This window comes from Triticum urartu, chromosome 5A, assembly GCF_056163025.1.
Source record: "Triticum urartu cultivar PI428250 chromosome 5A, HENAU_Tu73, whole genome shotgun sequence".
Lineage (NCBI taxonomy): Eukaryota > Viridiplantae > Streptophyta > Magnoliopsida > Poales > Poaceae > Triticum > Triticum urartu.
Genome location: NC_141877.1, coordinates 4,879,852 through 4,900,009, shown reverse-complemented (window position 1 = coordinate 4,900,009; position 20,158 = coordinate 4,879,852). Strand labels below are relative to the sequence as shown.

Sequence of the window (20,158 nt, the reverse complement as noted above, 5' to 3'; positions counted from 1 at the left end):
CTGCTTGAGTTGTTCGACCTGAACTTCTCCCAGTGCTAGGTTGAACTTCCGCCAACATTGCCCAAATGGGGCTTGCGATATACCGTTGGAAAGCTGTCGACGCCAGTATCATGACCCAAGTTAAAATTTTGGCAAAATGTAGGCGGTTTAAGAGCAGTATTGAAAACCGTTTTTTTCTTCATACAAAAAATGCGAATTGTATTTTCGATCGCATTTCTAAACCATTTATCGGAATGAGGCAAATAATATGGCGTTGGAAAGCTGCTGTAAAACCACTTCTTCCACATGTTGAAAGTTTTCTCTAATTCCCTATTATTAAAGAGTAATTTGGAAAATCGTAAAATTTCGCAAACCGAACAGCCAAGTTCGTATTTTTGATGTAATTTCTAAACGGCTAATCCAATTGAGGAAAATGATATGGCGTTGGAAAGCTTATGAAAATGCGCTACTTTCTCTTGTTGAAAGTTTTTTCTAATTTTGAACGGTTTAAAAGTAATTTAGAAAATGGTAAAAGTTCCACCGAGTTCGTATTTTCGAGCTAATTTTTTAACCTTACGTTCGAATGCAGCAAATAATATGGCGTTGGAAAGCTTGAGGAAATGAGAAACTTTTTGGTATATATTATTTGTCCCAATTCATTACAGTTTTATGTCAATTTTGAAAATGGCTAAAATCGTATTTTTGCTGTAATTGTTACAACTTTTATCGGAATGGGGCAAATAATATACAGTTGAAAAGCTACGGAAAATGCGAAAACTTTTTCATGTTGATGGTTTTCTCTGATTCGTTCTGCCTTTATCACGAAACAGGTTCTTAAAAAATGCACCACATGGAGAACTTGAACTTCTCGGCATGTTTACTTGAACTTAACTTTGTTTTTCACGTGTTTTTTTTTGCTCGTAGCTCTCCATCCACTCACCGGAATTGACCAAGTGATATACCAGTGGAAAGCTGATGTAACACACAACTTTCCCGTGTTGATCATTTTTTCATACTCGCGACTATTTTAAAAAAATTTCATCTGAAATTCATTCAGTGTAGTTGGTGAACTTCCTGCTGTTTTCACGTTGAACTTCTGTGACGTATTTTCGTTTATAATTTTCTCATCCATTCGTTAGTGTTACACAAATGATATTCCTTTTGTACAAACCTCTCTCACAATATTTTTTTAACTTTATCCGACCGAGGACTTGAACTTATAACAACAAAACTTTTAGTCTTTGTTTTTATTCTTTTTAATAGAAAATGCACACCGTGTAGTACGTGAACTTCTCGCAGTTATCAATCTAAACTTCTCTCGGTTACATGAAAATATCTGAGTTTTTATGAATATTAGTTTAAATTTTTTAACATTTTTTACGAAATTTTGAAGCACTCTATTATTAAAAGTAGAACTTCTTGTTATTTAATTTTTGAACTTTGTGCTTCCATTCTTTAATAACGAGGAAAATCTGAGTTTTCTATAATCATCGAACTTCTCCATATTTTTAATATGGACTTCCTGGTTTTATTTCTTAATCTTTTTTATGAAATATTGAAGTGCTCTATTATTAAAACTTGAACTTCTTGTTATTTAATTTTTGAACTTCTAGTTATTTAATTTTTGAACTTCTTGTTTTCATTCTTTAATAACGAGGAAAATCTGGGTTTTCTATAATCATCGAACTTCTCCATCTTTTTAATATGGACTTCCTGGTTTTATTTCTTAATCTTTTTTATAAAATTTTGAAGCGCTCTATTATTAAAAGTTGAACTTCTTGTTATTTAATTTTTGAACTTCTTATTTCCATTCTTTAATAACGAGGAAAATCTGAGTTTTCTATAATCATCGAACTTCTTATCTTTTTAATATGGACTTCCTCGTTTTATTTCATAATATTTTTTATGAAATTTTGAAGCGCTCTATTATTAAAAGTTGAATTCTTGTTTCCATTCTTTAATAATGATGAAAATCCGAGTTTTGTATAATCATCGAACTTCTCCATCTTTTTAATATGGACTTCCTGGTTTTATTTCTTAATCTTTTAATGAAATTTTGAAGCGCTATATTATTAAAAGTTGAACTTCTTTGTTATTTAAGTTTTGAACATCTTGTTTCCATTCTTTAATAAAGAGGAAACCCTTGCCTTTTAATCATTTTTCTCATATTAAACACACACCATGTAGTACATGAACTTTTTCCGTTTTTATAATTTGAATTTTTTATTTTATTTATGAAATCAAATTGCTCCTAAATAATAACTGAACTTCTTTGTGGATTGAGAGAATTGTTTCAAAACGCAAAAAATAATATTTCTTTATTGTGTTTTTGAACATGGAAATAGAAGGTGAACCTCTCTCGCAAGAATTTTGAACTTCCCCGGACAAAGCACTTGAACTTCTTTCAACAAACCTTTGAAGCGTTTATTTTTCTATACTTTTACTCTCACATGAAATGCATTCCTTGCAGTACTTGAACATCTCGTTGTTTTCACTATGAACTTCTGTCACATTTTTGTGTATGCGTCGAATTACACGCAATTGAAGGTCGGATGACATGTTTTGCCATTTTTAAAACATGTAATTGGAGGTTGGACGTCCCGCAATATAAATTATGAACCGTGCACGGAGATGCACGTGAACTTCTTGCAACAAATCTTGGTCTTTATATACTTTGAACTTCTCTGTTATTTTAATTTCAACTTCTTAGTCATATTCTTAGAAAGGAAATATATTTTTAAATAAGCATCAAACATTTTTTTGTAAATTGAACTTCATTGTTTTATTTATTTTTCTTAGGAACGGTAATAATTTGCGTTTCTTGTATACATCAAACTACGCCTCTATTTTAATTTGAACTTCACCATTTTTATTCTTTAGTAAGAAGGAAAAATCTGAGTTTTTTATAAATATTGAACTTTTCGATTTTCGTAATTTGGACTTCTTGGTTTATTTCCTTATAGTAATGAAAAAATCCTAGGTTTCTAAACAAATATTGAACCGGCCCGTTATTTAAAATAAACTTCTAGAGTTTTTTTTGTAAGAAATGGTGAAAATCTTTTTTTATGAATTTTAAACTACTCTATTTTTAATAAAAATGAACCTTTTGTTTTCATTCTTTAATAAAGAGGAGAATCTGAATTTCGTATAACCATCGAACTACTCCGGTTTTTAGATTTGAACTTCTAGGGTTTTTTTATGGATAAAATCCTTTTTATATAAATTTGTGTTGATATGCTTTGTTTCTTTGTGTTTGACCTTCTTGGGGTTTGTAATAAACATTGGACTTCTTTGTCTTTTAAATTTAGAAATCTAAGTTTTTTCTAGAAACGGGGAAATCCATGTTTTTTTATAATTTTCAAAATGATCAAAATTTTAAGTTTGAACTTCTAGGTTTTTTTAGAAATGAGGAAAATCCATTTTCCAATAGACGAGAAAATCCATGAGCTTTTTTTGTACAAACATATGTGTCTCTTTTTTGTTTTCTCACTTTTGTCGAACTCTCCAATTTATTAAATATGAACTTCGAGAGTTAACATTATTCTAGGTGAGCCTTATTTCATTTTTCGTATAGAAATATCGTGGTGCTTTGTTTTTAAAATTTGAACTTCCTGGTTATATATATGTAGAAACAAAAAAAATCCAATTTTTTTATTAAGATTGAAATTCTTTGTTAGTTTAACTAGATGATACCCCGCGCGTTGCTGCGGAAATTTTTAGCTCGCAAAGGTGAAAGTTAAATTCAACAAAATTTTGTGGCTCAAATATTCAATTGTAGTAATAGCTCAAAAATAAATATGTGACATAAAGTAAGTCTTTTTTGTGAGTAAGAAAGAAAGTTTAGTAGAAGCAAATGAAAATAAACAGGTTAAGGAGAGATCCTACAAAAAAATCAAACATGTCTCAGTTAGAGGAGGCCAGAATTTCACATATTATTCTTATGTATAACAATTATGTTTGTAGCTAATGTGGTCTGATATTAACCACTCATGGCAACGTAAGGAACTAATAATGCTTTCTTGCATGCATGCATGCATACGTGCGCATGCTAGTAGAAGTGACAAACTACCACACGCGAAGCAGTAGTGACATGCACGCACGTGCAAGGCTAGCTCTCGCTGGTGAGACTGCCGGAGGACGTCGTGCTGGAGATCCTGCCAAGGAAGGTCCGCCGGTTCGAGCTTCGTCCAAGCGCCACAGTAGCCACTGCCGTCCCCTGCTCGGTTCCTTCGTCCCTAGCACGACCGGCCTCTTCGAGGACAACGTCATGTTGCTTGCGTTGCATCCCAGAGTCGTCCTCGAGCGCTTCGGCGGCGACGACCGGCTCACCATCTGCAACTTGCTCTGGCGCGTGCCAGATACTCCGGGAGTACGGAGGCATATTCTCTATTTTTCCTCTCCGCTGAACTACGACCAGTTCTTCCATTACTTGGACACGAGCGTGAGGCCTTGAGGACGCCTGTGCCCGGTGTCGGCCGGACCTCAGCAGGGAGTGCAGACTACAAAAACAAAATAGTGCGAGGATCAGCGACTCACCATATAAACAGTGGCGGTGCTTGGCTGCAACTGGGAAGAACGGAGGCAACCAATGAGCTCGACGACGGTCTACAATGGGAAGGATGATGACAGGGAATGGAGCTCTGCATGCATGGGACCAAGATTCGGTCGCCAGGTAGGTGAAGGGCCCCAAGAGCTTCGCAAGATCATGAAAACAAAGAGCTCGACCCTCATGGTGGCGGCAGGACGCTCGGCTTGATCTATAGAATCCACTATATATTGTGTAAAGAGATAACTGGAAGAGGAGAAGACATGCTTGCAACGGAAAGAGAAAATGAACTACATACTTTTTTTCCTACTAGCAAAAATGCCCGTGCGTTGCAACGGAAAAAGAAAAAATATCACACACCCCCCTTTCCACCCTACTGATGGTGGTCGTGGTGTCCACTTGATCACAAACACATCCGAACGTGGTCCATCCAAAGACGATAAACCCATCCATAAAAATGTAAAGCCAATTTGTAATTCCATAGAAATGGCCCTTGTAGAATCCATACAAAACTCAATCCAACCGACCATTTTATAATGATATGTTCATAAACTTTAGTTGTGCTATTACTGACCATGTTTAAATTGGTAATAAGAAACTTAATGACGCTGCATGTTGTTTGCGAGTAACGTTTATATTCTCTCACATAGAAGAATTGCTTCTATTCTTTCAGGACAGAACGATACAACAAAACGTTTTAGAACGCAAGGGGTCAAAATACTCTGAATCAGATTATACACTCTGAAATATAAATTTAGGCCATATACATTCCGCTTTTGCAGCTAACCTACCAAGTATTACACTTCTAGGACCAAAAAGTTGAAAGTGGAATATCACAACTTAAGTATTGAACTAACCTCTACTTGAAAGTATTGCACGCATTTGTGAATCCAAGCATAGTTATCTGGAGGAAATAATTCAGCAAATACAATATGCGTAGACTATTCAGAGATCTCATGAGAGGTGAATTGATGCCCAATATATTGAGAAACAATACACATGTTTCAGCAGGTAGTTCGATTAACTGAAGCAAATTATCTACAAAGAATAGAAAAGGAAATTAGTACATAATCCGGGGACCAAATTGGTAAACAATACCACAATCTTGAAAAGAAACATCAACATCAGTAAATTTTAGAACACCACAACTACAGTCTTGTGCCACTTGCGGTTGCACCCCATGAAATGGCAAGAGAACCGCACATAGTGGCGAGCAGTTGGCTTTGCCTGACTGAGCAGTGGCAAACAAAACCTTCAGAATATTTTGTAAGAATTTTGGTAATTTTACTACATAACAATTCTCCTAATTCCTAACAAAAAAACATTACCCAAACAACTGCAGGATTTTTTTGTCTAAAACCTAGACTTGTAAGAGAAACATCCACAGTTCTACACAAACCAATGCTGATATCGTTTGCAGAATTTCCTGAGTTCGTTCTTGCTACTTCTTCACAAGGCAGTCAGTCAATTTGACAATTTTTTCAGTGCTCAAATATTGAAATATTTGTTCTTATAGCGAGTATGTTCAGAGGACCGTAGAGAAAAACAGGTTTGTATTAATTGACTTGTTAATTGACTCTCTACAGCCCCTCACAAGTTATACACAAACACAATCGTCAAAATCCGGAGCCGACCCTCAAGTAAGCTAGCTAGGTTCTGGGCTTAGTGCTGAAGTGCATAGTACAGTGCTACATCACATTACAGGGAGACGATCATACGACAATCTCAAGAAGAAAGGGAAGGGGGAATAGCAAGGCTGTTTCTGAGGATGGTCGAGGCATCACATACCTCTGGTGTAGGCACCGTTGGCAATATTGGATGGCTCGACAAACGTTCTGCTACCTCCAGCGAACTCGGTGCTTCCCTAACTAATTTTCTTTGTTGGCTTGCATTGCTTGTCTATACTGTTAGATCAGCAAGTGACGAAGCTCTAACTGCCAGGAAGGCTATCTTCCCCTCTGCAATTCACAACCAAGATATAAATTGTGTGACTGCATATTATGTTATGAATAAAATAGAAAACACATGATATACAATGTTACAAAAACTGTTTTGGACAATTCTAACTTGTAGATAGCTCAATATGATTTTGCTTTGAAATAAAACTTAAGCATAAATGCCCAGAAAAATTAATGAACAAAGTAGCAGACTAAAATATTTACAATAAAAAGGATATATTTGATCACTAATCCTGCTAAAAAACATAGATTTTTTTGTCGCATCAGGCAAAGATTCTTAATATGAGAAATTTAATCTACAGTAACGACCAGCCACTCAGTTCACACAATTGTACAATCATTTTATTTAGGGAAACATATGTGTCGCAATGGATACAAAATTGATAAATAAATGTGTTTAGAAACCTGGAAAATAATTATCCAAACAAACCTATTGTATTATTCTAATGATTCAAAATGAATGGCGTCAAAGATACAACATATGCTCATGTACATCCAGCCACATCGTCGACCACTATTTATTCACCTTGCAACTAATGTTCATATCAACAAAATGGTTCATATTTTCAGTTTCAGATGAAGGATATTTAAGAGAAAATGATGCATGTAACAAGCCTTTAGACGTTAACGAAAACACAAAACTATATGGTACAATACTTCTTTGTATATAGCTATGACTGAAAAATTAAATGGTCAATGAGAGGGCAAACAAATCACAGGATTTTCTTTTGCATATCAATGTCAGTTAGAAATAAACAAAGAATTATAATCAGAAGAAATAAAGAAAGCGCAAAATTTCTCAAGAGCATATGACTACAAACAATCTAATCCACTTCCACTAAACTTTTTTTGGTGCATTTCCTCATCAAAAATTGGCTTTACTAAACGTCGGTGCCACCTAACTACCAGGTCCATTGAAGGCCCAACTTCAACCAGCTCCATTCTAGGAATATATGGATTTTGCAGTTCTCAACTCCTGCTTTATAAGATCATATATGTGGTAATCATAAGTCCATCCAAAAGATTGTTGAGCCTCTTCTTTGAATGAGAGGCGTACACTCCTACTGCAAACACCATTATAACAAAGGAATATGACATCTTTCAGCAGTTATAGCAGACAATAATATTCTCTGGTTAATATACAAAGGAAAATGAAAAGATCATTGTAACAGGCACGCAAAAGGCTTCAGATAGGACCTATATTGTGCTACTCAAAGTCAATATCTAGCTCAAAAAGTCAATGTCGAGCTCAGAAAGTCATTTCATTTTTGAGAGCCTCACCGATTTAATCTTTATTTTCTCAAGTGAATAATAATTCCTCATTGTCACTAAGAATGCAATAAGATTTAGGGAGAACTCCAGGGACACCCCTTCTCTCAAATGGCCTGATGTTGTTGCTATTCATGGTGTAATTCACAGAATGCTTCAAGGCGAAAAAGTTCTGCCAGCACGAAGTTCAAACTGTACATTATTGCCATGCTCAATCTGGAACAAACATTAGAGCACTGGTCTAATGTGGGAGCCAGGGAAAAACACATACGTACTATTTCTAGTTGCTCCACATATATGGTTCGAAAGAAACAATCTTTTCCAATACCAACTAAATTAAGATTTACATGTGGATATTTGTACAAACCATGGACTACCTGCAAGAAGCAGCGCAGACAAAAATTCCAGTTCAGTCTCTATTAGAAAGGCAAGGTAAGCGTGCAGACCTCATGCCGAGACGAGCTGATGTTGCTGGCAGCGAGGAAGGCTCGGCATCCTCTGACTATGGATGCACGCCGGCCAGAATCACGTAGCCACGGCTCCGACCAGAATCACCGTGTCTGTCCCGGATTAGAGAGAGGGAACAAAAAATTACAAGCATGGTTTTGGTACGGATTCACAGAAGATCGTAATCAAACATCACGACAGCATACTGTTTGGAATTCAGAAATCCATTCAAGTCATGCACCCCAAAGGATGATCCATCAGTATATAGGACAAATCACCCAAGAATGATTACCAATTCAAGCATCATGTTCTAGAAAAAATATTCAGGCACGCCATGGTTGCCAATTCAGAAGATGAAGCACAACAAACAGGCTGTTAAGCCCAATTCTAAAAATCAAACATACCTCTATTGAATCTAAGGCTAGCGTAATCCATAGCCTTGCCTGGCAAGCCTGCCGGCCGGTCGCCGGAGCTGCCACCGGTAACGACCGCCTCCCTGACTCTACGCCCCCTGCTCCTTCTCCTTTCTTCCTTTCTCCCTCATGCCCCGTCTCTCTTTCTATGGATGAGCAGGACGCCGCCGCCACCGGAGCAAGCCGCCGCACCAGCAGCCAGATCGGTCGTTGCCGCCCCCGGATCCGCCCGTATTGCTCGCACCGGCGCCGCGGCCTCGGGTCACCCACCGGCCGCCTGCCCGTTCCGATGAACTCCAGCGCCGCCAACCTTTTCCCCTACGTCGAGGAGATGCTCGAACCGCTGCCGACCGCTGCGTGGCCCGGCAGCCCAGCCACATCGGCAGCTCGCCCGCGTGGGCTGCGCGGATGGCCGGACAGGAAGACCATCCGCAGGTGGCGGCGGCGCCGGCCGTACCCCGGCTCTCCTTCGATGCATACGTGCCCGTGTGTCTTTTTGTTTCCAACCCTTGTGTTAGGCCGAATAAAAGTAAGGCCCAAGCCCAGAAACGAACGAAATGTTTTCTCACTTTAAAAGGACCGCGCGTTTAATACATGAAACTACAGGGGTTTTTGTCGAAACCTTACTGGACGAAACGTTTTCTGACTTAAAAAGGGACCGCGGGTTGAATAACTAAAACATCAGGGACTTTTCAGCAAAAATAGCAATATCTGGTTTATTATTATTAGGGAAAGATAAACGGTAAGAATTTTGAGTTATTTGTATACATCAAAGTACTCCATTTTTCAAATTTGAACTTTTTTGTTATATTCTTTAGTAACTAGGTCTCATTTGTTTACAAACGCCGAATTGCTCAAAATTTTAAATTTGGACTTCTTGATTTTATTTTCTCTTAGTAACGCAAATAATCCTTGTTTTGTAATAAACCAATGCTCTGTTATTTTAATTTGAACTTCTAGGTTTTTTATAAACCGAGAAAATCCATGTTATATAAACTTCTTTTTTGATCTGATCATTTTTTAAAAATTTGACTGCCTTGTTTTGTAATAAATATCGAACTTCTCTGTTATTTAAATTAGAATCTCTAGGTTATTTAGAAACGGGGAAAATCGACATGTTTTATATTTATTGGACTGCTCCATTTTCTTAATTTGGACTTCTTGGTTTATTCTTTAGTAACGGGAAATAACCTAGTTTTTGTAATAAACATTGGAGCGCTTCTTTATTTAGTGTTTTTTTGTATAGACAAGGAAAATCCAGTTTTTAAAAAATACTTTTGAAGTGCTATATTTTTTAATTTGATGTTCTTGCAGGTTTTATAGAAAACGTTATTTTTTGGATTTTAGTTGAACTCCTGTTTGTTTTTTAGAATCTTGGTCTAGTGGTCAAACAAAGACTTCTTGTGAATTCTAAAGAATTGAACAAACTACTTCTTCCCTCGACCATTATTGATGGAAGTGGAAAAAATTCTCTAGACATGCACATAGACACCATGATACTAACCCCAGCTGTAAGAGCATCAATATCGGACATTTGTTGTTACACGAATATGTGCTCCTCTTGTAAGTGAGTAGACTCCTTTTAACATTCGATGGTGCAGTAGATGTTCCAATTAGTACGTGCCCCCGACATGTGCAACTAGTACTATTCTGCACCCTGGGTGATGAATAAGTTACTCTTCACCCAAGGTAATCTTACGATTATTTCATAATTAAATTACGTTTCGAATTCAAATAGTTACATTCCTATTGATTCACTACGTAAAATTTGACATAAAAAAATAAAAATATACTAGGTCATAAGACAAGAAAATTTGCAGTTTATGTATATTTTAGACTATGTTTTTACATTTGTAACTTTACATAACATAAAATATTTTTTTTGACGATTATATTTTTTTTACGATCTCTTTTTACTTCGGAAATATGACAAAATTTACGGAACGTAAAATTACGATGTATTGATGGTAAAATAAAGGGGATGAAAAATAACTATTCCTCACTCAGGGTGACGAGTAGCGCGACCATATATATATATATATGGTGGCGCTATTGTGCGCGAGCGCACATAATGCTTAGCGTACGCTCCGGCCGGTCCTAATTAGGCGGGCGGCTCGTGGAGCTCTCCACCGCACATTTTTTTAGGGTAACGGTGTTTGCAGGAAAAGGTAACCCATTTAATTTTTTTACCATGTATGGTCCACTCCGTTCCGACTCGGTGGTCACTATGCATTGGTAGTAATAGGGGTAATATAGATGGTAATAGACAAAGATTATTTATCAGGCAATGCTTTATCGATGGTTTGATCCCTGAACATAGTAAAACCTTGCCAACATGTAGTAACCAATTACTAGCAGCAGTAAAAAGATGGAGTGAAAGGTAATGGAATAAAAAAATATGAATGAAAAAAAATTAGAGATGCTTTGATCCTGCGCATGGTAAACCTAGTAAATCCCGGCTCACATGTAGTAAAGCATTACTACTACTATATAATAGTGACTTAGTAAATCTAGGCTCACATGTAGTAATGCATTACTACTGCTTTATAATAGTGACCTAGTAAATCTAGACTCACATGTAGTAATGCATTACTACTGCTATATAACAGTGACGGCCACATCAATACTACTTCATGCAGAACCAGTTTAATTAGCGGTTGGTGATCGTAACTCATTACTGTTAGATATTTTGCAAAGAAATACATGCCAGGCAAAGCGCGTTGAGTCTGGTCGTAAGCGGTTACGGTAGATCACTAGCGAGCGCGTGGTTCGTCTAATTAGCGCGTACGGCCGGTTGGGTTAATCGATGGCCGGAGCGTAGGTTAAGATATAATGCGCGTAGGCTTAGTTTAGCAGGTCTATATATATAGGGTAACGCTATTCTAAGCCTGAGTGTAGAATAGCTTATTCTACACCCCAGTAACGCTATGAACAAAATCCAGTAAAGCACTATACAAAATCTAGTAATTCTGAAATATTCTTTTTACTATCCAAGATTTTAATTCCCTACATTATCAAGAAAATTACTATATTTTGTATGCTGCATTACTATATTTTGTATAGAGCATTACTAAGGGTGTAGAATAAGCTATTCTACACTCACGCTTAATTTAGCGTTATCTGGATCACAGCTCCCTATATATAGGGGCGATCGGCTGTTCCCGAAACTCCCGAACGGGTGGGAAAAAAAGAAAAAAAACACCCCCACCACCAGGAACAGCTCCACCCATCACCTTCCCCGATCCCCAACCCCCCGCGAACCCATCGCCGGAAACCACCGGACCTCCGCCGTCGTGCGCCTAGCCTCTCAGCCTTCCTTCTCCTTGCCCTCTCACCGGCGCGGTAGATCTCCTGCATCCCCGCGTGCTGTCAGGCCCTGGATCCACGCACCTCGCCGCAAGGCCCTCGATCTCGTGCGCCGCCGTTGTGCCATAGATCCCACGTGCCGCCACCGCGCCAAGGGTCCCCTCACGCTGCCACCTCCTAAGGCCACAACGCACTACCTGGTGTCCCCCGGACCTTACCTCCTTCCTCCCCTCGCCGGCGACCAACCTGCCTCCTTGTTTGCCACGTCGGACGAGTGGTGCAGCGTCGGAGCGCTGCCACGTTGGGCTTGGTCGTTGCCATCCTCCAGATGCATGTCAGCCACCGCTCCTCAACTCCACATCGACCCAACTCGATGCTCCAACAGTCCTCGAACTTCCATGAGATCTGGTGTTGGGGCTCCTCTCCTCTGCTTGCATTGCCTCGGCTCTACACGTCACATGCAGAACACACACCCCGACCTCCCCGTAAGCCAGCCAAGCACTGCCATGAGGCCACTTGCTGCACCCCCACCATGTTTCCCCTGCTACCCCCAATCACCCGAGGGTCACCTCCCACTGCAGCGTCGCTATCCTGCAGCCTGATCGTCGCGGCCTCTCCTGCAATAGCTGTAGTGGCCTTCGTTCTTGTTCTTCAAGAAGCAGCAGCTGGCCCTGTTTTTGTTCATCTTTAAAGCATCAACATTGTTTATCTGAACTGACTGAAAATTTTGATCCAGATTGAGTGCTGATGACTAGGATCCAATGCAACTCCTCCAAGATCCAATCTGTTGTATGCTCGTCATCCCTCGCGTGTGACCTTCTTGGGTATCTCTTGCAGACCTTCCATGGCTCCTGTCATTGACCTTCGCCCGACGTCTCTCATTGCTGCTACACACGGTGTCTGTTGCGTCCCAAGTCACCTTCCCATGCATGTCACCGAGTTGCTGCTGGCTTTGGCTGTTGTTAATTTAGGTGAACAGGGAAGCAGATAAAGATGAGTGTCTCTAAGACGGAGTGGATAAGGAACGTGTGGTGTGTGAGAGGATAGGATACAACATGTCTTACTATTCAGTGATAAAAAGAACGTATTCTTCAAATAAGTAATGTTTTTTACCTAGTGGTCACGGTCAACTATAAAGACTATATTTTCGAACTCTGACTCCACTAGAACTTCATAAAAAAATCACACTAGGAAAACTACAGAAGTATAATGTATAAATATAGAAAAGATATTAAAAAGGTCCACTTTACTAATTATGTGGCCAACTGAGCTGCAATACTTCATAGATAAAAATAAATAATATAACACCATAATTGTTTCGTACATTCCAGAAGTTCAACAACTACTGTTGAGTCATTCATACACATAGTTAGGGGGATGGGGTGCACATCCCATCCAAAATTTAATTAAGGGCGTGGTTCGGTGGAGTTAACAAAACAATGAAAAGAGAGAGAAAAGTTTTGTACCAGAAAAAGTGAAAAAAAATCTAGAAAGTTCCAAAAATATAGGTTGTGTCATTGATAGTGTATCTTCATATGTCTACCAAAATTGAACTTTTATAGTAGTTCAAATTTAAAATTATGAGTAGTTATATATATATATATATTAAATAAAAGACAAGAAGGAACAATGAAGATGGTGTGTGAGTGGGTGTGTGCGTGCGTGTGCGCATGCACATGCGTGTGTGTGTGTCTTCGTGCAAATGGATAGTTCTTTAAAAAGAGAATTTAAGTCTAGAAAATTCACTTCAAAACATTAATAAAAAGAATATTCTCCTTGTTCTCCGACGCAAAAATAAAATTCAATAAAAAGGGGATTGATCTATACACATTTTCTAACAGAACAAAGAAGTTCGAATTATACAAATAGAGTAGTTTGATCTTAATAAAAAATTCTGTTTTCTCGTTTCTATAAGTAAAATCAAGAAGTTTAAACTAAAAATAACGGAGTAGTTCAATCTTAATAAAAACAATAGATTTTTCTATTTCTAATAATAAAACAAGGAAGCTCACTTTGACAAAACATACCCTTTTGGTGTTATTTGTTTTTCAAATTTTCCATGTTTGACAAAACCGAGCAGTTCAAAAAATATAAAAACAAATCCCCCCTTTAAAAAAGATATAGAATTCAAATTCAAATAACCGAGTTATTCTATGTTTATTGTATAACTAGGATTCTTCCCTTTACTAATGAATAACACCAATAAGTCCAAAAATAAAAATGAAGCTACTCGATTTTTATAAAAAACTAAAAAATTCCTTTATTCTTGAAAATAAAATATAGAAGTTCAAATTTAAAAAATGGAGGAGTTCAATTTTCAGACAAAAAACAAGAAGTTCAAATTTAAAAATTGGAGTAGTTCATTGTATAAAAAAATCAAAACCTTTTTGTTTCTAAGCATAAAAAATTATGAAGTTCAATTTAAAATGAAGTAGTTTGATGTTTACTTAAAAATCATTTTTATCTCCTAATAATAAAGTAAGAAGCTCAAATTTTAAAAACAAAGATGTTCGGAGTTTATAAAAAATTTCTAGGATTTACATGCTCAATTATGATGAGTGGTTAAAGAGTACGAGCAAAAAATAGAAAGCAGTTCAATGTGATAATAGCAAGAAATTCATCTACAACATGATGTTTGTTTCATATGAGAGAAAAAGAATAAAAAATAGGTTCACCGTGTATTTACATGTTTAAAAACACAAAAGAAGTTAAAATTTTAAAAATTGAGATGTTCGATATTTATTACATAACTAGGACTTTTCCATTACTAATGAATAACATCAAGAAGTCCTAATTAAAAAAATGAAGTTGTCTGACGTTTATAATAGATTTTCCCCAATACTAAAGATTAAAATCAAGAAGTCCAATTTAAAAAAACGGAGTAGTTCAATGTATATAATAAACTCAGGTTCTCTCGTTAATAGAGAATAAAACCAAGAAGTTTAATTTGGAAAAGCGGAGTAATTTGATATTTATTTGAAAAATCAGATTTCTTTTCGGTTACTAAAGAATAAAACCAATAAGTTCAATTCGAAATAATGAAGAAGTTCGATGTTTCTATCAAAACTCCAATTTTTACATTTCTAAAAATACATAAAGAAGTTCTACTAAAATAGTAAGAGAGGTTCAATGTCTATAAAAAACTCGAATTTTTTCCATTCCTAAAGCGAAACAGATTGAAGTTCAAATTGATAACTGTCGGAAGTTCACGTACTGCATGGTCTACATTTTCGTATGAGAAAATAAGAATAAAAAGGCAAAGTCTAAATATTCTATTGCTCGAAGTTCAAGTGACCTGCCCAAAGAAGTTCAAAAGTTCTTGTGAGAGAGATTCACCGTGTATTTACATGTTTAGAAACACACACAAAAATGTCGTTTTGGTGTCTTAAAAATAATCTTGTCAATCCATTACAAATTTGAAACAAAAATGCTTTACATGAAAGATGTTCTTTCTATTCAACAAATTTCCAAGCGGTATATCATATTCTTGTTCCAAAATAAATTATTAAATACAAATTGGTGTATGTTGTTTGAAAAGTTTAACCATATTAAAAAAAGTTGCATCTTTTCAACAAATTTCTAATGGTATATCATTCGGGCAACCCCGAAGAAATGGATGAGGAGTCACAAACAAAAATACGCGATAGAAGTTCAAAGTGAAAAGAGCGAGCACTTCAACTACTACACGGGATTCATTTCAGATGAGAACAAAATAATAAAAAAACTAAAAGCCTAAAAGGTTTGTTGCAAGAAGTTCACGTCCTCCTCCCTGCACGGATAAAAATTTATATTGCGAGACATTCGACCTTCAATTACATGCAAAAAAAGAGGCAAAACAACATTATGTTTGCCATTTTTAAAACTTCTCTCAAATGGCAACGAATTTGTAACACTTGTCTACATGAAATTTTTCTCCTATTCATAAGCTTTCCAATCGTATATTATATGCTACATTCCGATGAATGGTTTACAAATTTCATGTATACCGTTTAAAACACATTTTAATGTACTAAAAAAATTCTTTTAAATCGTCATGAGTATGAAAAACATATCAACATGGGAAAATTGTGTGTTTTCAACAGCTTTCTATTGGTATATCGTTTTCTCAATTCCGGTAAGTGGTTGGGGAGTTACAGGTAAAAAACAACACATGAAAAACAAAGTGAAGTTCAAAAAGAACTGCTCCAGAAGTTCAACCTCTTCACGAAGTGCATTTTCGGAGACTATTTTTTCGATGAAGGCAGAACGCATGATCTCAGAAGTTCAGATTGATAACTGATAGAAGTTCACGTACTACATGGTGCACATTTTGTATTAATAAAAGAATGAAAATGCAAAGCCTAAAGTTTTGTTGCTAAAAGTTCAAGTGCTCGGCTCGAGAAAGTTCAAAGTTCTTGTCAGAGAGGTTGAACAAAAATACGTGATAGAAGAAGTTCAACTACTGCAAAGGAATGCATGTCAGGTGAGAATAAAAGTACAGAAAAATAATAGCTTAAAAGGTTTGTTGAAAGAAGTTCAAGTGCTTTGTCCGGGGAAGTTCAAAAATTCTTGAGAGAGAGGTTCTCCTTATATTTCCATGTTGAAAAACACAAAAAAATTACTTTTTTGCGTTTTAAAATAATTCTCTCAATCCACAAAGAAGTTCAGTTATTATTCGGGAGCAATTTGATTTCAAAAAGAAAATAAAAATTCAAATTATAAAAACGGAAAATTTTCATGTACTACATGGTATGTGTTTAATATGAGAAAAATTAATAAAAAGACAAGATCCAATTTTTTGTTGTTATAAGTTCAATTCCTTGGTCAGAGAAAGTTAAAAAAATATTGTGAGAGAGGTTTGTACAAAAGGAATATCATTTGTGTAACACTGACGAATGGATGAGAAAATTACAAAAAAAAGATATGTTACAGAAGTTCAACGTGAAAACAACAGGAAGTTCAACTACTACAGTGAATGAATTTGAGATGAAGAACTTCTAAAACTGTTGCGAGTATGAAAAAATGATCAACATGGGAAAGTTGCGTGTTTACAGCAACTTTCCATCGGTATATCACTTGCTCAATTTCTGTGAGTGGATGGAGTGCTGTGATAACCCACAAGTATAGGGGATCAATTGTAGCCTCTTTCGATAAGTAAGAGTGTCGAACCCAACAAGGAGCTAAAGGTAGAATAAAATATTCCCTCAAGTTCTATTGACCATCGATACAACTCTACGCATGCTTGACGTTCACTTTACCTAAAACAAGTATGAAACTAGAAGTACTTTATAGGTGTTTTTGGATAGGTTTGCAAAAATATAAAGTGCACATAAATAAAAAGTAGGGGCTGTTTAGATAAAGAAGCAATAAAGTTAGTATAGCGAGTGTGGAAAAGTGGCGGTAGGAGTTGCGAAATTTTATGTGGGAGAGACCACTGCTAGCATGTCATCCCTGACTTGGAATTCTATGCACTTATGATTGGAACTATTAGCAAGCATCCGCAACTACTAATGTTCATTAAGGTAAAATCCAACCATAGCATTAAGATATATTGGCCCCCCTTCAATCCCGTATGCATCAATTTCTATGCTAGACTGAAGCTTCTATCACTCTTGCCCTCCAATACATAGTCCTATCAACATACAACTAACCCTATGGTGTGATCCACGCGCGCGCTCATATGATGGGCACCAAAGGACAACAACACAACCACAAGAAAATTAAATCAATCATAGCAATTCATCAACCACCGATAGGACAACGAAAATCTATTCAGACATCATAGGATGGCAACACATCATTGGATAATAATATGAAGCATAAAGCACCATGTTCAAGTAGAGGGTACAGCGGGTTGTGGGAGAGTGGACCGCTGTAGATAGATGGGGTAGGTGATGGAGATGTTGGTGAAGATGATGGAGGTGTTGGTGTAGATCGCGGTGATGATGATGGCCCCCGGCGGCGTTCCGGCGCCACTGGAAGTGAGGGGGAGAGGGGCCCCCTCCTTCTTCTTATTCCTTGACCTTCTCCCTAGATTGGAGAAGGGTTTCCCCTCTGGTCCATGGCCTCCATGGCATGGGAGGGGCGAGAGCCCCTCCGAGATTGGATCTGTCTCTCTCTGTTTTTGCGTTCTCAGATTCTGCCCTTTCACCGTTTCTTATATTCCTGGAGATCCATAACTCCGATTGGGCTGAAATTTCAACACGATCTCTATCCGGATATTGGCTTTCTTGCGGCGAAATAAGGGCACCAACCGCCTTACGGGGTGGCCACGAGGTCCCAGGGCGAGCCCCCTGCCTCATGGCCCCCTCGGGCATCGTCTCGCGTTGATTCTTCTTTCCAAAAATCACATATATTCCAAAAAAAAGTCTCCGTAAGTTTTTATCCCGTTTGGACTCTGTTTGATACGGATTTTTTGTGACACAAAAAACATGCAACAAACAGGAACTGGCACTGGGCACTGGATCAATATGTTAGTCCCAAAATAGTATAAAAAGTTGCCAAAAGTATATGAAAGTTGTATAATATTGGCACGGAACAATAAAAAAATTATAGATACGACAGAGACGTATCAAGCCGCGAGAAAAAAATGCCCATGAAAAACAGAGTGAAGTTCAAGTAAACATGCCGAGAAGTTCAAGTTCTTCATACGGTGCATTTTTGAAGAATCTGTTTCGCGATAAAGGCAGAACACATGATCTCGTCGTTTGCAAAATTACTAGAAAACGGCTAAGAATCGGAGAAAACAATCTACATGAAAAAGTTTCGCATTTTTCGTAGCTTTTCAACGGTATATTATTTGCCCCATTCCCATAAAGTTTGTTGAAATTACGGCAAAAATACGTTTTCAGTCATTTTCAAAATTGACTTAAAACCGTAAAGAATTGGGAGAAAAATATATACCAAAAAGTTTTGCATTTGTTCAAGCTTTCCAACGCCATATCATTTGCTGCATTCGGATGTACGATTAAAAAATTAGCTCGAAAATACGAACTTGTTGGAACTTGGACCGTTTTTCAAATTACTATTAAACCATTCAAAATTAGAAAAAACTTTCAACATGAAAAAGTAGCGCATTTTCATAAGCTTTCCAATGCCGTATCATTTGCCTCAATTGGATTAACCGTTTAGAAATACCATCGAAAATACGAACTCGGCTGTTTCGTTTGTGAAATTCTATGATTTTCAAAATTACTCTTTAACTATAAGGAATTAGAGAAAACTTTCGACATGTAGAAGGAGCGGTTTTGCAGCAGCTTTCCAACTTCATATTAATTGCCTCATTCCGATAAAGGGTTTAGAAATGCGATCGAAAATACGATTCATGATTTTTGTGTGAAGAAAACACGATTTTCAAAACTGTTCTTCAACCGCTTAATTTTTGCCAAAAATTTAACTTGGGTCATGATACTCGTGTCCATAGCTTTCCAACGATATATCGCAAGCCCCATTTGGGCAATGTTGGCGGAAGTTCAACCTAGCACCGGGGAAGTTCAGGTCGAACAACTCAGGCAGTAAAATTGCAAAAAAACGCAAGTTCATCATGACCCGAGAGCAAAATCCGTCAACGAGCAAGATTCCTATCTAAAATGGGCATTTAGTTGCTAAAAACCATTCTAGATTAGTGCTACCTCTTGAGCACTGCGTTGGTTTTCCCCGAAGAGGAAGGGATGATGCAGCAAAGTAGCGTAAGTATTTCCCTCAGTTTTTGAGAACCAGGGTATCAATCCAGTAGGAGGCTACGCGTGAGTCCCTCGCACCTGCACAAAACAAATAAATCCTCGCAACCAACACAAATAGGGGTTGTCAATCCCTATAGGGCCACTTACGAGAGTGAGATCTAATAGATATGATAAGATAATATTTTTAGTATTTTTATGATAAAGATGCAAAGTAAAATAAAGGCAAAGTAAATAACTAAGTAGTAGGAGATTAATATGATGAAGATAGACCCGGGGGCCATAGGTTTCACTAGTGGCTTCTCTCGAGAGCATAAGTATTCTACGATGGGTGAACAACTTACTGTTGAGCAATTGACAGAATTGAGAATAGTTATGAGAATATCTAGGTATGATCATGTATATAGGCATCACGTCCGAGACAAGTAGACCGACTCCTGCCTGCATCTACTACTATTACTCCACTCATCGACCGCTATCCAGCATGCATCTAGAGTATTAAGTTAAAAACAGAGTAACGCCTTAAGCAAGATGGCATGATATAGAGGGATAGACTCATGCAATATGAAGAAAACCCCATCT

The 20,158-nt window shown here is 37.3% G+C and overlaps 1 long non-coding RNA gene across 1 annotated transcript; it reads right to left on the bottom strand.

The window, feature by feature from the left end:
- Positions 1 to 5,069: 5,069 nt before the first annotated feature.
- LOC125506706 (uncharacterized) lies at positions 5,070 to 9,126 on the bottom strand. Its single transcript, XR_007282750.2, has 4 exons — positions 8,604 to 9,126; positions 8,199 to 8,312; positions 6,314 to 6,483; positions 5,070 to 5,563 (listed from the first exon to the last, which is right to left on the bottom strand). It is a non-coding gene; the product is annotated as an uncharacterized LOC125506706 (long non-coding RNA).
- Between the last annotated feature and the right edge of the window lie 11,032 nt (positions 9,127 to 20,158).